This window comes from Vicugna pacos, chromosome 31, assembly GCF_048564905.1.
Source record: "Vicugna pacos chromosome 31, VicPac4, whole genome shotgun sequence".
Taxonomy (NCBI): domain Eukaryota; kingdom Metazoa; phylum Chordata; class Mammalia; order Artiodactyla; family Camelidae; genus Vicugna; species Vicugna pacos.
In genome coordinates this window covers 7436871-7455204 of record NC_133017.1, presented here as the reverse complement: position 1 = coordinate 7455204, position 18334 = coordinate 7436871, and positions in this window count along the sequence as shown.

The window sequence follows — 18334 nt, the reverse complement described above, 5'->3', positions numbered from 1 at the left end:
CACACTTATCTCTCAGAACTGAGCATGTGGAGAGACGTTCGTTCATCCAGCACAAAGGGAACGGCTTGCAGGAGAAACCCTGACTCTGGTTTCTCAGTCTGTTTCCTAGTGCCGGTTTGAAGTGCCTGCCGTTTTCACTGTAAAACCGAGTTGGAGCTTGTACCTCCCCATATATATGTATGGAGTGGAGTTTGCAACTGAAAAGAAACTTTGTGTTCCCTTCAAGCTAGGTGAAGGACGGCTTTCACACACAATTATCTCTCAGAACTGAGCATGTGGAGAGACGTTCGTTCATCCAGCACAAAGGGAACGGGTTGCAGGGGAAACCCTGACTCTGGTTTCTCAATCTGTTTCCTAGTGCCTGTTTGAAGTGCCTGCCGTTGTCACTGTAAATCCGAGTTGGAGCTTGTACCTCCTCATATATATGTATGGAGTGGGTTTGGCAACTGAAAAGAAACTTTGTGTTCCCTTCAAGCTAGGTGAAGTACGGCTTTCACACACACTTATCTCTCAGAACTGAGCATGTGGAGAGACGTTCGTTCATCCAGCACAAAGGGAACGGGTTGCAGGACAAACGCTTACTCTGGTTTCTCAGTGTGTTTCCTAGTGCCGGTTAGAAGTGCCTGCCGTTTTCACTGTAAACACGAGTTGGAGCTCGTACCTCCCCATATATATATATGGAGTGGAGTTTGCAACTGAAAAGAAACTTTGTGTTCCCTTCAAGCTAGGTGAAGAACGGCTTTCACACACCCTTATCTCTCAGAACTGAGCATGTGGAGAGACGCTCGTTCATCCACCACAAAGGAACGGGTTGCGGGAGAAACCCGTACTCTGGTTTCTCAGTCTGTTTCCTAGTGCCGGTTTGAAGTGACTGCCGTTTTCACTGTAAAACCGAGTTGGAGCTTGTACCTCCCCATACATATGTATGGAGTGGAGTTTGCAACTGAAAAGATACTTTGTGTTCCCTACAAGCTAGGTGAAGGACGGCTTTCACACACACTTATCCCTCAGAACTGAGCATGTGGAGAGACGTTCGTTCATTCAGCACAAAGGGAACGGGTTGCAGGATAAACCCTGACTCGGGTTTCTCAGTCTGTTTCCTAGTGCCGGTTTGAAGTGCCTGCTGTTTTCACTGTAAAACCGAGTTGGAGCTTGTACCTCCCCATATATATGTATGGAGTGGAGTTGGCAACTGAAAAGAAATTTTGTGTTCCCTTCAAGCTAGGTGAAGGACGGCTTTCACACACACTTATCTCTCAGAACTGAGCATGTGGAGAGACGTTCGTTCATCCAGCACAAAGGGAACGGCTTGCAGGAGAAACCCTGACTCTGGTTTCTCAGTCTGTTTCCTAGTGCCAGTTTGAAGTGCCTGCTGTTTTCACTGTAAAACCGAGTTGGATCTTGTACCTCCCCATATATATGTATGGAGTGGAGTTTGCAACTGAAAAGAAACTTTGTGTTCCCTTCAAGCTATGTGAAGGACGGCTTTCACACACACTTATCTCTCAGAACTGAGCATGTGGAGAGACATTCGTTCATCCAGCACAAAGGGAACGGGTTGCAGGAGAAACCCTTACTCTGGTTTCTCAGTCTGTTTCCTAGTGCCGGTTTGAAGTGCCTGCCGTTTTCACTGTAAAACCGAGTTGGAGCTTGTACTACCCATATATATGTATGGAGTGGAGTTTGCAACTCAAAAGAAACTTTGTGTTCCCTTCAAGCTAGGTGAAGGACGGCTTTCACACACACTTATCTCTCAGAACTGAGCATGTGGAGAGACGTTCGTTCATCCAGCACAAAGGGAACGGGTTGCAGGAGAAACCCTTACTCTGGTTTCTCAGTCTGTTTCCTAGTGCCGGTTTGAAGTGCCTGCCGTTTTCACTGTAAAACCGAGTTGGAGCTTGTACCTCCCCATATATATGTATGGAGTGGAGTTTGCAACTGAAAAGAAACTTTGTGTTTCCTTCAAGCTAGATGAAGGACGGCTTTCACACACACTTATCTCTCAGAACTGAGCATGAGGAGAGACGTTCGTTCATCCAGAACAAAGGGAACGGGTTGCAGGAGAAACCCATACTCTGGTTTCTCAGTCTGTTTCCTAGTGCCGGATTGAAGTGCCTGCCGTTTTCACTGTAAAACCGAGTTGGAGCTTGTACCTCCCCATATATATGTATGAGTGGAGTTTGCAACTGAAAAGAAACTTTGTGTTCCCTTCAAGCTAGGTGAAGGACGGCTTTCACACACACTTATCTCTCAGAAATTAGCATGTGGAGAAACGTTCGTTCATCCAGCACAAAGGGAACGGGTTGCAGGAGAAACACTGAATCTGGTTTCTCAGTCTGTTTCCTAGTGCCAGTTTGAAGTGCCAGCCGTTTTCACTGTAAAACCATGTTGGAGCTTATACCTCCCCATATATATGTATGGAGTGGAGTTTGCAACTGAAAAGAACCTTTGTGTTCCCTTCAAGCTAGGTGAAGGACGGCTTTCACACACACTTATCTCTCAGAACTGAGCATGTGGAGAGACGTTCGTTCATCCAACACAAAGGGAACGGGTTGCAGGAGAAACCCTTACTCTGGTTTCTCAGTCTGTTTCCTAGTGCCGGTTTGAAGTGCCTGCCGTTTTCATTGTAAAACCGAGTTGGAGCTTGTACTACCCATATATATGTATGGAGTGGAGTTTGCAATTCAAAAGAAACTTTGTGTTCCCTTCAAGCTAGGTGAAGGACGGCTTTCACACACACTTATCTCTCAGAACTGAGCATGTGGAGAGACGTTCGTTCATCCAGCACAAAGGGAACGGGTTGCAGGAGAAACCCTTACTCTGGTTTCTCAGTCTGTTTCCTAGTGCCGGTTTGAAGTGCCTGCCGTTTTCACTGTAAAACCCAGTTGGAGCTTGTATCTCCCCATATATATGTATGGAGTGGAGTTTGAAACTGAAAGGAAACTTTGTGTTCCCTTCAAGCTAGGTGAAGGACGGCTTTCACACACACTTAACTCTCAGAACTGAGCATGTGGAGAGACGTTCGTTCATCCAGAACAAAGGGAACGGGTTGCAGGACAAACTCTTACTCTGGTTTCTCAGTCTGTTTCCTAGTGCCGGTTTGAAGTGCCTGCTGTTTTCACTGTAAAACCGAGTTGGAGCTCGTACCTCCCCATATATATGTATGGAGTGGAGATTGCAACTGAAAAGAAACTTTGTCTTCCCTTCAAGCAGGTGAAGGACGGCTTTCACACACACTTATCTCTCAGAACTGAGCATGTGGAGAGACGTTCGTTCATCCAGCACAAAGGAACGGGTTGCAGGAGAAACCCTTACTCTGGTTTCTCAGTCTGTTTCCTAGTGCCGGGTTGAAGTGCCTGCCGTTTTCACTGTAAAACCGAGTTGGAGCATGTACCTCCCCATATATATGTATGAGTGGAGTTTGCAACTGAAAAGAAACTTTGTGTTCCCTTCAAGCTAGGTGAAGGACGGCTTTCACACACACTTATCTCTCAGAAATTAGCATGTGGAGAGACGTTCGTTCATCCAGCACAAAGGGAACGGTTTGCAGGAGAAACACTGACTCTGGTTTCTCAGACTGTTTCCTTGTGCCAGTTTGAAGTGCCAGCCGTTTTCACTGTAAAACCATGTTGGAGCTTATACCTCCCCATATATATGTATGGAGTGGAGTTTGCAACTGAAAAGAAACTTTGTGTTCCCTTTAAGCTAGGTGAAGGACGGCTTTCACACACAATTATCTCTCAGAACTGAGCATGTGGAGAGAAGTTCGTTCATCCAACACAAAGGGAACGGGTTGCAGGAGAAACCCTTACTCTGGTTTCTCAGTCTGTTTCCTAGTGCCGGTTTGAAGTGCCTGCCGTTTTCACTGTAAAACCGAGTTGGAGCTTGTACCTCCCCATATATATGTATGGAGTGGGGTTGGCAACTGAAAAGAAACTTTGTGTTCCCTTCAAGCTAGGTGAAGTACGGCATTCACACACACTTATCTCTCAGAACTGAGCATGTGGAGAGACGTTCGTTCATCCAGCACAAAGGGAACGGCTTGCAGGAGAAACCCTGACTCTGGTTTCTCAGTCTGTTTCCTAGTGCCGGTTTGAAGTGCCTGCCGTTTTCACTGTAAAACCGAGTTGGAGCTTGTACCTCCCCATATATATGTATGGAGTGGAGTTTGCAACTGAAAAGAAACTTTGTGTTCCCTTCAAGCTAGGTGAAGGACGGCTTTCACACACAATTATCTCTCAGAACTGAGCATGTGGAGAGACGTTCGTTCATCCAGCACAAAGGGAACGGGTTGCAGGGGAAACCCTGACTCTGGTTTCTCAATCTGTTTCCTAGTGCCTGTTTGAAGTGCCTGCCGTTGTCACCGTAAATCCGAGTTGGAGCTTGTACCTCCCCATATATATGTATGGAGTGGTGTTTGCAACTGAAAAGAAACTGTGTTCCATTCAAGCTAGGTGAAGGACGGCTTTCACACACACATATCTCTCAGAACTGAGCATGTGGAGAGACGTTCGTTCATTCAGCACAAAGGGAACGGGTTGCAGGAGAAACCATTACTCTGGTTTCTCAGTCTGTTTCCTAGTGCCGGTTTGAAGTGCCTGCCGTTTTCACTGTAAAACCGAGTTGGAGCTTGTACCTCCCCATATAAATGTATGGAGTAGAGTTGGCAACTGAAAAGAAACTTTGTGTTCCCTTCAAGCTAGGTGAAGGACGGCTTTCACACACACTTATCTCTCAGAACTGAGCATGTGGAGAGACGTTCGTTCATCCAGCACAAAGGGAACGGGTTGCAGGGGAAACCCTGACTCTGGTTTCTCAGTCTGTTTCCTAGTGCCGGTTTGAAGTGCCTGCCGTTGTCACTGTAAATCCGAGTTGGAGCTTGTACCTCCCCATATATATGTATGGAGTGGAGTTTGCAACTGAAAAGAAATTTTGTGTTCCCTTCAAGCAGGTGAAGGACGGCTTTCACACACACTTATCCTTCAGAACTGAGCATGTGGAGAGACGTTCGTTTATCCAGCACAATGGGAACCGGTTGCAGGCGAAACCCTTACTCTGGTTTCTCAGTCTGTTTCCTAGTGCCGGTTTGAAGTGCCTGCCGTTTTCACTGTAAAACCGAGTTGGAGCTTGTACCTCCCCATATATATGTATGAGTGGAGTTTGCAACGGAAAAGAAACTTTGTGTTCCCTTCAAGCTAGGTGAAGGACGGCTTTCACACACAATTATCTCTCAGAACTGAGCATGTGGAGAGACGTTCGTTCATCCAGCACAAAGGGAACGGGTTGCAGGACAAACTCTTACTCTGGTTTCTCAGTGTGTTTCCTAGTGCCGGTTAGAAGTGCCTGCCGTTTTCACTGTAAACACGAGTTGGAGCTCGTACCTCCCCATATATATATATGGAGTGGAGTTTGCAACTGAAAAGAAACTTTGTGTTCCCTTCAAGCTAGGTGAAGAACGGCTTTCACACACCCTTATCTCTCAGAACTGAGCATGTGGAGAGACGCTCGTTCATCCACCACAAAGGAACGGGTTGCGGGAGAAACCCGTACTCTGGTTTCTCAGTCTGTTTCCTAGTGCCGGTTTGAAGTGCCTGCCGTTTTCACTGTAAAACCGAGTTGGAGCTTGTACCTCCCCATACATATGTATGGAGTGGAGTTTGCAACTGAAAAGATACTTTGTGTTCCCTACAAGCTAGGTGAAGGACGGCTTTCACACACACTTATCCCTCAGAACTGAGCATGTGGAGAGACGTTCGTTCATCCAGCACAAAGGGAACGGGTTGCAGGATAAACCCTGACTCGGGTTTCTCAGTCTGTTTCCTAGTGCCGGTTTGAAGTGCCTGCTGTTTTCACTGTAAAATCGAGTTGGAGCTTGTACCTCCCCATATATATGTATGGAGTGGAGTTGGCACCTGAAAAGAAACTTTGTGTTCCCTTCAAGCTAGGTGAAGGACGGCTTTCACACACACTTATCTCTCAGAACTGAGCATGTGGAGAGACGTTCGTTCATCCAGCACAAAGGGAACGGCTTGCAGGAGAAACCCTGACTCTGGTTTCTCAGTCTGTTTCCTAGTGCCGGTTTGAAGTGCCTGCTGTTTTCACTGTAAAACCGAGTTGGATCTTGTACCTCCCCATATATATGTATGGAGTGGAGTTTGCAACTGAAAAGAAACTTTGTGTTCCCTTCAAGCTATGTGAAGGACGGCTTTCACACACACTTATCTCTCAGAACTGAGCATGTGGAGAGACATTCGTTCATCCAGCACAAAGGGAACGGGTTGCAGGAGAAACCCTTACTCTGGTTTCTCAGTCTGTTTCCTAGTGCCGGTTTGAAGTGCCTGCCGTTTTCACTGTAAAACCGAGTTGGAGCTTGTACTACCCATATATATGTATGGAGTGGAGTTTGCAACTCAAAAGAAACTTTGTGTTCCCTTCAAGCTAGGTGAAGGACGGCTTTCACACACACTTATCTCTCAGAACTGAGCATGTGGAGAGACGTTCGTTCATCCAGCACAAAGGGAACGGGTTGCAGGAGAAACCCTTACTCTGGTTTCTCAGTCTGTTTCCTAGTGCCGGTTTGAAGTGCCTGCCGTTTTCACTGTAAAACCGAGTTGGAGCTTGTACCTCCCCATATATATGTATGGAGTGGAGTTTGCAACTGAAAAGAAACTTTGTGTTTCCTTCAAGCTAGATGAAGGACGGCTTTCACACACACTTATCTCTCAGAACTGAGCATGAGGAGAGACGTTCGTTCATCCAGAACAAAGGGAACGGGTTGCAGGAGAAACCCTTACTCTGGTTTCTCAGTCTGTTTCCTAGTGCCGGATTGAAGTGCCTGCCGTTTTCACTGTAAAACCGAGTTGGAGCTTGTACCTCCCCATATATATGTATGAGTGGAGTTTGCAACTGAAAAGAAACTTTGTGTTCCCTTCAAGCTAGGTGAAGGACGGCTTTCACACACACTTATCTCTCAGAAATTAGCATGTGGAGAAACGTTCGTTCATCCAGCACAAAGGGAACGGGTTGCAGGAGAAACACTGAATCTGGTTTCTCAGTCTGTTTCCTAGTGCCGGTTTGAAGTGCCTGCCGTTTTCACTGTAAAACCGAGTTGGAGCTTGTACCTCCCCATATATATGTATGGAGTGGAGTTTGCAACTCAAAAGAAACTTTGTGTTCCCTTCAAGCTAGGTGAAGGACGGCTTTCACACACACTTATTTCTCAGAACTGAGCATGTGGAGAGACGTTCGTTCATCCAGCACAAAGGGAACGGGTTGCAGGAGAAACCCTTACTCTGGTTTCTCAGTCTGTTTCCTAGTGCCGGTTTGAAGTGCCTGCCGTTTTCACTGTAAAACCGAGTTGGAGCTTGTACCTCCCCATATATATGTATGGAGTGGAGTTTGCAACTGAAAAGAAACTTTGTGTTCCCTTCAAGCTAGGTGAAGGACGGCTTTCACACACACTTATCTCTCAGAACTGAGCATGAGGAGAGACGTTCGTTCATCCAGCACAAAGGAACGGGTTGCAGGAGAAACCCTTACTCTGGTTTCTCAGTCTGTTTCCTAGTGCCGGATTGAAGTGCCTGCCGTTTTCACTGTAAAACCGAGTTGGAGCTTGTACCTCCCCATATATATGTATGGAGTGGAGTTTGCAACTGAAAAGGAACTTTGTGTTCCCTTCAAGCTAGGTGAAGGACGGCTTTCACACACAATTATCTCTCAGAACTGAGCATGATGAGAGACGTTCGTTCATCCAGCACAAAGGGAACGGGTTGAAGGAGAAAGTCTTACTCTGGTTTCTCAGTCTGTTTCCTAGTGCCGGTTTGAAGTGATTGCTTTTTTCACTGTAAAACCGAGTTAGAGCTCGTACCTCCCCATATATATGTATGGAGTGGAGTTTGCAACTGAAAAGAAACTTTGTGTTCCCTTCAAGCTAAGTGAAGGACGGCTTTAACACACAATTATCTCTCAGAACTGAGCACGTGGAGAGACGTTCGTTCATCCAGCACCAAGGGAACGGGTTGCAGGAGAAACCCTTACTCTGGTTTCTCAGTCTGTTTCCTAGTGCCAGTTTGAAGTGCCTGCCGTTTTCACTGTAAAACCGAGTTGGAGCATGTACCTCCCCATATATATGTATGGAGTGGAGTTGGCAACTGAAAAGAAACTTTGTGTTCCCTTCAAGCAGGGGAAGGACGGCATTCACACACACTTTCTCTCAGAACTGTGCATGTGAAGAGACGTTCTTTCATCCAGCACAAAGGGAACGGGTTGCAGGAGAAAACCTTACTCTGGTTTCTCAATCAGTTTCCTAGTGCCTGTTTGAAGTGCCTGTCGTTTTCACTGTAAAACCGAGTTGGAGCTTGTACCTCCCCATATATATGTATGGAATGGAGTTTGCAACTGAAAAGAAACTTTGTGTTCCCTTCAAGCTAGGTGAAGGACGGCTTTCACACACACTTATCTCTCAGAACTGAGCATGTGGAGAGACGTTCGTTCATCCAGCACAAAGGGAACGGGTTGCAGGAGAAACCCTGGCTCTGGTTTCTCAATCTGTTTCCTAGTGCCGGTTTGAAGTGCCTGCCGTTTTCACTGTAAAACCGAGTTGGAGCTTGTACCTCCCCATATATATGTATGGAGTGGAGTTTGCAACTGAAAAGAAACTTTGTGTTCCCTTCAAGCTAGGTGAAGGACGGCTTTCACACACACTTATCTCTCAGAACTGAGCATGTGGATAGACGTTCGTTCATCCAGCACAAAGGGAACGGGTTGCAGGAAAAACCCTTACTCTGGTTTCTCAGTCTGTTTCCTATAGCCGGTTTGAAGTGCCTGCCGTTTTCACTGTAAAACCGAGTTGGAGCTTGTACCTCCCCATATATATGTATGGAGTGGAGTTTGCAACTGAAAAGAAACTTTGTGTTCCCTTCAAGTTAGGTGAAGTTCGGCTTTCACACACACTTATCTCTCAGAACTGAGCATGTGGAGAGACGTTCGTTCATCCAGCAGAAAGGGAACGGGTTGCAGGAGAAACCCTTACTCTGGTTTCTCAGTCTGTTTCCTAGTGCCGGTTTGAAGTGCCTGCCGTTTTCACTGTAAAACCATGTTGGAGCTTATACCTCCCCATATATATGTATGGAGTGGAGTTTGCAACTGAAAAGAAACTTTGTGTTCCCTTCAAGCTAGGTGAAGGACGGCTTTCACACACACTTATCTCTCAGAACTGAGCATGTGGAGAGACGTTCGTTCATCCAACACAAAGGGAACGGGTTGCAGGAGAAACCCTTACTCTGGTTTCTCAGTCTGTTTCCTAGTGCCGGTTTGAAGTGCCTGCCGTTTTCATTGTAAAACCGAGTTGGAGCTTGTACTACCCATATATATGTATGGAGTGGAGTTTGCAATTCAAAAGAAACTTTGTGTTCCCTTCAAGCTAGGTGAAGGACGGCTTTCACACACACTTATCTCTCAGAACTGAGCATGTGGAGAGACGTTCGTTCATCCAGCACAAAGGGAACGGGTTGCAGGAGAAACCCTTACTCTGGTTTCTCAGTCTGTTTCCTAGTGCCGGTTTGAAGTGCCTGCCGTTTTCACTGTAAAACCCATTTGGAGCTTGTATCTCCCCATATATATGTATGGAGTGGAGTTTGCAACTGAAAGGAAACTTTGTGTTCCCTTCAAGCTAGGTGAAGGACGGCTTTCACACACACTTATCTCTCAGAACTGAGCATGAGGAGAGACGTTCGTTCATCCAGAACAAAGGGAACGGGTTGCAGGAGAAACCCTTATTCTGGTTTCTCAGTCTGTTTCGTAGTGCCGGATTGAAGTGCCTGCCGTTTTCACTGTAAAACCGAGTTGGAGCTTGTACCTCCCCATATATATGTATGGAGTGGGGTTGGCAATTGAAAAGAAACTTTGTGTTCCCTTCAAGCTATGTGAAGTACGGCTTTCACACACACTTATCTCTCAGAACTGAGCATGTGGAGAGACGTTCGTTCATCCAGCACAAAGGGAACGGGTTGCAGGACAAACTCTTACTCTGGTTTCTCAGTCTGTTTCCTAGTGCCGGTTTGAAGTGCCTGCTGTTTTCACTGTAAAACCGAGTTGGAGCTCGTACCTCCCCATATATATGTATGGATTGGAGATTGCAACTGAAAAGAAACTTTGTGTTCCCTTCAAGCAGGTGAAGGACGGCTTTCACACACACTTATCTCTCAGAACTGAGCATGTGGAGAGACGTTCGTTCATCCAGCACAAAGGAACGGGTTGCAGGAGAAACCCTTACTCTGGTTTCTCAGTCTGTTTCCTAGTGCCGGGTTGAAGTGCCTGCCGTTTTCACAGTAAAACCGAGTTGGAGCATGTACCTCCCCATATATATGTATGAGTGGAGTTTGCAACTGAAAAGAAACTTTGTGTTCCCTTCAAGCTAGGTGAAGGACGGCTTTCACACACACTTATCTCTCAGAAATTAGCATGTGGAGAGACGTTCGTTCATCCAGCACAAAGGGAACGGTTTGCAGGAGAAACACTGACTCTGGTTTCTCAGTCTGTTTCCTTGTGCCAGTTTGAAGTGCCAGCCGTTTTCACTGTAAAACCATGTTGCAGCTTGTACCTCCCCATATATATGTATGGAGTGGAGTTTGCAACTGAAAAGAAACTTTGTGTTCCCTTCAAGCTAGGTGAAGGACGGCTTTCACACACACTTATCTCTCAGAACTGAGCATGTGGAGAGACGTTCGTTCATCCAGCACAAAGGGAACGTGTTGCAGGAGAAACCCTGGCTCTGGTTTCTCAATCTGTTTCCTAGTGCCGGTTTGAAGTGCCTGCCGTTTTCACTGTAAAACCGAGTTGAAGCTTGTACCACCCCATATATATATATGGAGTGGAGTTTGCAACTGAAAAGAAAATTTGTGTTCCCTTCAAGCTAGGTGAAGGACGGCTTTCACACACACTTATCTCTCAGAACTGAGCATGTGGAGAGACGTTCGTTCATCCAGCACAAAGGGAACGGGTTGCAGGAGAAACCCTTACTCTGGTTTCTCAGTCTGTTTCCTATAGCCGGTTTGAAGTGCCTGCCGTTTTCACTGTAAAACCGAGTTGGAGCTTGTACCTCCCCATATATATGTATGGAGTGGAGTTTGCAACTGAAAAGAAACTTTGTGTTCCCTTCAAGCTAGGTGAAGTTCGGCTTTCACACACACTTATCTCTCAGAACTGAGCATGTGGAGAGACGTTCGTTCATCCAGCAGAAAGGGAACGGGTTGCAGGAGAAACCCTTACTCTGATTTCTCAGTCTGTTTCCTAGTGCCGGTTTGAAGTGCCTGCCGTTTTCACTGTAAAACCGAGTTGGAGCTTGTACCTCCCCATATATATGTATGGAGTGGAGTTTGCAACTGAAAAGAAACTTTGTGTTCCCTTCAAGCTAGGTGAAGGACGGCTTTCACACACACTTATCTCTCAGAACTGAGCATGTGGAGAGACGTTCGTTCATCCAGCACAAAGGGAACGGGTTGCAGGAGAAACCCTTACTCTGGTTTCTCAGTCTGTTTCCTAGTGCCGGTTTGAAGTGCCTGCCGTTTTCACTGTAAAACCCAGTTGGAGCTTGTATCTCCCCATATATATGTATGGAGTGGAGTTTGAAACTGAAAGGAAACTTTGTGTTCCCTTCAAGCTAGGTGAAGGACGGCTTTCACACACACTTATCTCTCAGAACTGAGCATGTGGAGAGACGTTCGTTCATCCAGAACAAAGGGAACGGGTTGCAGGACAAACTCTAACTCTGGTTTCTCAGTCTGTTTCCTAGTGCCGGTTTGAAGTGCCTGCTGTTTTCACTGTAAAACCGAGTTGGAGCTCGTACCTCCCCATATATATGTATGGAGTGGAGATTGCAACTGAAAAGAAACTTTGTCTTCCCTTCAAGCAGGTGAAGGACGGCTTTCACACACACTTATCTCTCAGAACTGAGCATGTGGAGAGACGTTCGTTCATCCAGCACAAAGGAACGGGTTGCAGGAGAAACCCTTACTCTGGTTTCTCAGTCTGTTTCCTAGTGCCGGGTTGAAGTGCCTGCCGTTTTCACTGTAAAACCGAGTTGGAGCATGTACCTCCCCATATATATGTATGAGTGGAGTTTGCAACTGAAAAGAAACTTTGTGTTCCCTTCAAGCTAGGTGAAGGACGGCTTTCACACACACTTATCTCTCAGAAATTAGCATGTGGAGAGACGTTCGTTCATCCAGCACAAAGGGAACGGTTTGCAGGAGAAACACTGACTCTGGTTTCTCAGTCTGTTTCCTTGTGCCAGTTTGAAGTGCCAGCCGTTTTCACTGTAAAACCATGTTGGAGCTTATACCTCCCCATATATATGTATGGAGTGGAGTTTGCAACTGAAAAGAAACTTTGTGTTCCCTTTAAGCTAGGTGAAGGACGGCTTTCACACACACTTATCTCTCAGAACTGAGCATGTGGAGAGAAGTTCGTTCATCCAACACAAAGGGAACGGGTTGCAGGAGAAACCCTTACTCTGGTTTCTCAGTCTGTTTCCTAGTGCCGGTTTGAAGTGCCTGCCGTTTTCACTGTAAAACCGAGTTGGAGCTTGTACCTCCCCATATATATGTATGGAGTGGGGTTGGCAACTGAAAAGAAACTTTGTGTTCCCTTCAAGCTAGGTGAAGTACGGCTTTCACACACACTTATCTCTCAGAACTGAGCATGTGGAGAGACGTTCGTTCATCCAGCACAAAGGGAACGGCTTGCAGGAGAAACCCTGACTCTGGTTTCTCAGTCTGTTTCCTAGTGCCGGTTTGAAGTGCCTGCCGTTTTCACTGTAAAACCGAGTTGGAGCTTGTACCTCCCCATATATATGTATGGAGTGGAGTTTGCAACTGAAAAGAAACTTTGTGTTCCCTTCAAGCTAGGTGAAGGACGGCTTTCACACACAATTATCTCTCAGAACTGAGCATGTGGAGAGACGTTCGTTCATCCAGCACAAAGGGAACGGGTTGCAGGGGAAACCCTGACTCTGGTTTCTCAATCTGTTTCCTAGTGCCTGTTTGAAGTGCCTGCCGTTGTCACTGTAAATCCGAGTTGGAGCTTGTACCTCCCCATATATATGTATGGAGTGGTGTTTGCAACTGAAAAGAAACTGTGTTCCATTCAAGCTAGGTGAAGGACGGCTTTCACACACACATATCTCTCAGAACTGAGCATGTGGAGAGACGTTCGTTCATTCAGCACAAAGGGAACGGGTTGCAGGAGAAACCATTACTCTGGTTTCTCAGTCTGTTTCCTAGTGCCGGTTTGAAGTGCCTGCCGTTTTCACTGTAAAACCGAGTTGGAGCTTGTACCTCCCCATATAAATGTATGGAGTAGAGTTGGCAACTGAAAAGAAACTTTGTGTTCCCTTCAAGCTAGGTGAAGGACGGCTTTCACACACACTTATCTCTCAGAACTGAGCATGTGGAGAGACGTTCGTTCATCCAGCACAAAGGGAACGGGTTGCAGGAGAAACCCTTACTCTGGTTTCTCAGTCTGTTTCCTAGTGCCGGTTTGAAGTGCCTGCCGTTTTCACTGTAAAACCGAGTTGGAGCTTGTACCTACCCATATATATGTATGGAGTGGAGTTTGCAACTGAAAAGAAATTTTGTGTTCCCTTCAAGCAGGTGAAGGACGGCTTTCACACACACTTATCCTTCAGAACTGAGCATGTGGAGAGACGTTCGTTTATCCAGCACAATGGGAACCGGTTGCAGGCGAAACCCTTACTCTGGTTTCTCAGTCTGTTTCCTAGTGCCGGTTTGAAGTGCCTGCCGTTTTCACTGTAAAACCGAGTTGGAGCTTGTACCTCCCCATATATATGTATGAGTGGAGTTTGAAACGGAAAAGAAACTTTGTGTTCCCTTCAAGCTAGGTGAAGGACGGCTTTCACACACAATTATCTCTCAGAACTGAGCATGTGGAGAGACGTTCGTTCATCCAGCACAAAGGGAACGGGTTGCAGGACAAACTCTTACTCTGGTTTCTCAGTGTGTTTCCTAGTGCCGGTTAGAAGTGCCTGCCGTTTTCACTGTAAACACGAGTTGGAGCTCGTACCTCCCCATATATATATATGGAGTGGAGTTTGCAACTGAAAAGAAACTTTGTGTTCCCTTCAAGCTAGGTGAAGAACGGCTTTCACACACCCTTATCTCTCAGAACTGAGCATGTGGAGAGACGCTCGTTCATCCACCACAAAGGAACGGGTTGCGGGAGAAACCCGTTCTCTGATTTCTCAGTCTGTTTCCTAGTGCCGGTTTGAAGTGCCTGCCGTTTTCACTGTAAAACCGAGTTGGAGCTTGTACCTCCCCATACATATGTATGGAGTGGAGTTTGCAACTGAAAAGATACTTTGTGTTCCCTACAAGCTAGGTGAAGGACGGCTTTCACACACACTTATCCCTCAGAACTGAGCATGTGGAGAGACGTTCGTTCATCCAGCACAAAGGGAACGGGTTGCAGGATAAACCCTGACTCGGGTTTCTCAGTCTGTTTCCTAGTGCCGGTTTGAAGTGCCTGCTGTTTTCACTGTAAAATCGAGTTGGAGCTTGTACCTCCCCATATATATGTATGGAGTGGAGTTGGCACCTGAAAAGAAACTTTGTGTTCCCTTCAAGCTAGGTGAAGGACGGCTTTCACACACACTTATCTCTCAGAACTGAGCATGTGGAGAGACGTTCGTTCATCCAGCACAAAGGGAACGGCTTGCAGGAGAAACCCTTACTCTGGTTTCTCAGTCTGTTTCCTAGTGCCGGTTTGAAGTGCCTGCTGTTTTCACTGTAAAACCGAGTTGGATCTTGTACCTCCCCATATATATGTATGGAGTGGAGTTTGCAACTGAAAAGAAACTTTGTGTTTCCTTCAAGCTAGATGAAGGACGGCTTTCACACACACTTATCTCTCAGAACTGAGCATGAGGAGAGACGTTCGTTCATCCAGAACAAAGGGAACGGGTTGCAGGAGAAACCCTTACTCTGGTTTCTCAGTCTGTTTCCTAGTGCCGGATTGAAGTGCCTGCCGTTTTCACTGTAAAACCGAGTTGGAGCTTGTACCTCCCCATATATATGTATGAGTGGAGTTTGCAACTGAAAAGAAACTTTGTGTTCCCTTCAAGCTAGGTGAAGGACGGCTTTCACACACACTTATCTCTCAGCAATTAGCATGTGGAGAAACGTTCGTTCATCCAGCACAAAGGGAACGGTTTGCAGGAGAAACATTGAATCTGGTTTCTCAGTCTGTTTCCTAGTGCCGGTTTGAAGTGCCTGCCGTTTTCACTGTAAAACCGAGTTGGAGCTTGTACCTCCCCATATATATGTATGGAGTGGAGTTTGCAACTCAAAAGAAACTTTGTGTTCCCTTCAAGCTAGGTGAAGGACGGCTTTCACACACACTTATTTCTCAGAACTGAGCATGTGGAGAGACGTTCGTTCATCCAGCACAAAGGGAACGGGTTGCAGGAGAAACCCTTACTCTGGTTTCTCAGTCTGTTTCCTAGTGCCGGTTTGAAGTGCCTGCCGTTTTCACTGTAAAACCGAGTTGGAGCTTGTACTTCCCCATATATATGTATGGAGTGGAGTTTGCAACTGAAAAGAAATTTTGTGTTCCCTTCAAGCTAGGTGAAGGACGGCTTTCACACACACTTATCTCTCAGAACTGAGCATGAGGAGAGACGTTCGTTCATCCAGCACAAAGGAACGGGTTGCAGGAGAAACCCTTACTCTGGTTTCTCAGTCTGTTTCCTAGTGCCGGATTGAAGTGCCTGCCGTTTTCACTGTAAAACCGAGTTGGAGCTTGTACCTCCCCATATATATGTATGGAGTGGGGTTGGCAACTGAAAAGAAACTTTGTGTTCCCTTCAAGCTAGGTGAAGTACGGCTTTCACACACACTTATCTCTCACAACTGAGCATGTGGAGAGACGTTCGTTCATCCAGCACAAAGGGAACGTGTTGCAGGAGAAACCCTTACTCTGCTTTCTCAGTCTGTTTCCTAGTGCCGGTTTGAAGTGCCTGCCGTTTTCACTGTAAAACCGAGTTGGAGCTTGTACCTCCACATATATATGTATGGAGTGGAATTTGCAACTGAAAAGAAACATTGTGTTCCCTTCAAGCAGGTGAAGGTCGGCATTCACACACACTTTTCTCTCAGAACTGAGCATGTGAAGAGAAGTTCGTTCATCCAGCACAAAAGTAACGGGTTGCAGGAGAAAACCTTACTCTGGTTTCTCAATCTGTTTCCTAGTCCCGGTTTGAAGTGCCTGCAGTTTTCACTGTAAAACCAAGTTGGGGCTTGTACCTCCCCATTTATATGTATGGAGTGGAGTTTGCAACTGAAAAGAAACTTTGTGTTCCCTTCAAGCTAGGTGAAGGACGGCTTTCACACACACTTATCTCTCAGAACTGAGCATGTGGAGAGACGTTCGTTCATCCAGCACAAAGGGAACGGGTTGCAGGAGAAACCATTACTCTGGTTTCTCAGTCTGTTTCCTAGTGCCGGGTTGAAGTGCCTGCCGTTTTCACTGTAAAACCGGGTTGGAGCTTGTACCTCCCCATATATATGTATGGAGTGGAGTTTGCAACTGAAAAGAAACTTTGTGTTCCCTTCAAGCTAGGTGAAGGACGGCTTTCACACACACTTATCTCTCAGAACTGAGCATGTGGAGAGACGTTCGTTCATCCAGCACAAAGGGAACGGGTTGCAGGAGAAACCCTTACTCTGGTTTCTCAGTCTGTTTCCTAGTGCCGGTTTGAAGTGCCTGCCGTTTTCACTGTAAAACCGAGTTGGAGCTTGTACCTCCCCATATATATGAATGGAGTGGAGTTTGCAACTGAAAAGAAACTTTGTGTTCCCTTCAAGCTAGGTGAAGGACGGCTTTCACACACACTTATCTCTCAGAACTGAGCATGAGGAGAGACGTTCGTTCATCCAGAACAAAGGGAACGGGTTGCAGGAGAAACCCTTACTCTGGTTTCTCAGTCTGTTTCCTAGTGCCGGATTGAAGTGCCTGCCGTTTTCACTGTAAAACCGAGTTGGAGCTTGTACCTCCCCATATATATGTATGAGTGGAGTTTGCAACTGAAAAGAAACTTTGTGTTCCCTTCAAGCTAGGTGAAGGACGGCTTTCACACACACTTATCTCTCAGAAATTAGCATGTGGAGAAACGTTCGTTCATCCAGCACAAAGGGAACGGGTTGCAGGAGAAACACTGAATCTGGTTTCTCAGTCTGTTTCCTAGTGCCAGTTTGAAGTGCCAGCCGTTTTCACTGTAAAACCATGTTGGAGCTTATACCTCCCCATATATATGTATGGAGTGGAGTTTGCAACTGAAAAGAAACTTTGTGTTCCCTTCAAGCTAGGTGAAGGACGGCTTTCACACACACTTATCTCTCAGAACTGAGCATGTGGAGAGACGTTCGTTCATCCAGCACAAAGGGAACGGGTTGCAGGAGAAACCCTTACTCTGGTTTCTCAGTCTGTTTCCTAGTGCCGGTTTGAAGTGCCTGCCGTTTTCATTGTAAAACCGAGTTGGAGCTTGTACTACCCATATATATGTATGGAGTGGAGTTTGCAATTCAAAAGAAACTTTGTGTTCCCTTCAAGCTAGGTGAAGGACGGCTTTCACACACACTTATCTCTCAGAACTGAGCATGTGGAGAGACGTTCGTTCATCCAGCACAAAGGGAACGGGTTGCAGGAGAAACCCTTACTCTGGTTTCTCAGTCTGTTTCCTAGTGCCGGTTTGAAGTGCCTGCCGTTTTCACTGTAAAACCCATTTGGAGCTTGCATCTCCCCATATATATGTATGGAGTGGAGTTTGCAACTGAAAGGAAACTTTGTGTTCCCTTCAAGCTAGGTGAAGTACGGCTTTCACACACACTTATCTCTCAGAACTGAGCATGAGGAGAGACGTTCGTTCATCCAGAACAAAGGGAACGGGTTGCAGGAGAAACCCTTACTCTGGTTTCTCAGTCTGTTTCCTAGTGCCGGATTGAAGTGCCTGCCGTTTTCACTGTAAAACCGAGTTGGAGCTTGTTCCTCCCCATATATATGTATGGAGTGGTGTTGGCATCTGAAAAGAAACTTTGTGTTCCCTTCAAGCTAGGTGAAGTTCGGCTTTCACACACACTTATCTCTCAGAACTGAGCATGTGGAGAGACGATCGTTCATCCAGCACAAAGGGAACGGGTTGAAGGAGAAACTCTTACTCTGGTTTCTCAGTCTGTTTCCTAGTGCCGGTTTGAAGTGATTGCTGTTTTCACTGTAAAACCGAGTTGGAGCTCGTACCTCCCCATATATATGTATGGAGTGGAGT